The sequence below is a fragment of the Propithecus coquereli genome, unplaced genomic scaffold (genome assembly GCF_000956105.1).
Source record: "Propithecus coquereli isolate 6110/MARCELLA unplaced genomic scaffold, Pcoq_1.0 Scaffold647, whole genome shotgun sequence".
NCBI lineage: Eukaryota > Metazoa > Chordata > Mammalia > Primates > Indriidae > Propithecus > Propithecus coquereli.
Window position 1 is genome coordinate 471,060 of NW_012152474.1, and position 1,166 is coordinate 472,225.

Consider the following 1,166-nt stretch of genomic DNA (forward strand, 5'->3'; position numbering starts at 1 on the left):
CAATTTATTTAGCCTCCTACTTATGTCAGATTTAACAAAAATGCATCCCAGCTTGATTGCTTAATAATTAACAAAATTATAATGCATGTACCATGTGCCCATCTTATGCATAGAGGATATAAAAACAAACAAAATAGTCCACTGATGAACATTTTGAATGTTTTGTTCCATATATAAATAAAGTTTCAAAAAAGCCTAGATGCTATTAGAAGTCAACTATATTAATTAACTAATCAAAAATTCATATGCTTTATTTGAAATAAATCCTATAAAGAAGAGAACATAGTGTAATGAAACAAGAATGGGAAGACTTAATTTAGAATGATAAAAGTGATATTTTATTTGGGATACAGAAGATAACTCTGCAACGTAGGAGACATTGGAGATGAAAAACAAACAAACAAAAAATTCATCAGTAGGTAAATCATAAAAAAAATTCTTTCTGCCTTTGAAAAGTGTTATGTGTTCAAGGAACTTAAATGTGTTCTGGCACTGACTTGCAAGCCATATTAAGGATAGTTTTCTTTCTCATAAGAGCAGTTATCCTCCAGTGAAATGTTTTAGGATGGGGTGACACATTAAGGGTCAGGAGAAAATAAAGCCTTGCTGAGTTGGTAAGCTTGAGGCTTACCTGACAGAGGTTTTAATTCCTTACTTCCACGTTTCCTTTTATTGGAAAGAAGAGACTTCACCTGCTTCTGTAGGTATTGGTCCAAAGCCTTGGTAGGCTGAATCTTGGGAGGAAGCTTCAGTTTCAACAACTGGGTGAGGTGGAATTAGGTCATGCTTGCCCCTAAAAGATGAATTGCATGTGTACTCTTTTCCTAAATTAGTTATGGTTTGAGATGAAAATGATATATACCTACATAATAATATTTGGTAAAAAGTAGTTCGCTATGTGCTTGCTGTATTATATGAGAATATTTTATTCAACTCTGGCAAAGAAGAAACACAGTAGGATGGATGAAACTCATGAGACATGATAAGAATAGATAATAAGTAGGTTACTAACTTGTAAGCCATATGAGTCATAGATGGAATAAATGGAGCACATGTGTTTTGAATATAGATTAAAAAGGATGGAATAATCGAGAATGTCTTGTAAATAGAAAAGGATAGAAACACCGTGTAAATTTTAAACACAGGAAACAGATCATGAAAGCACC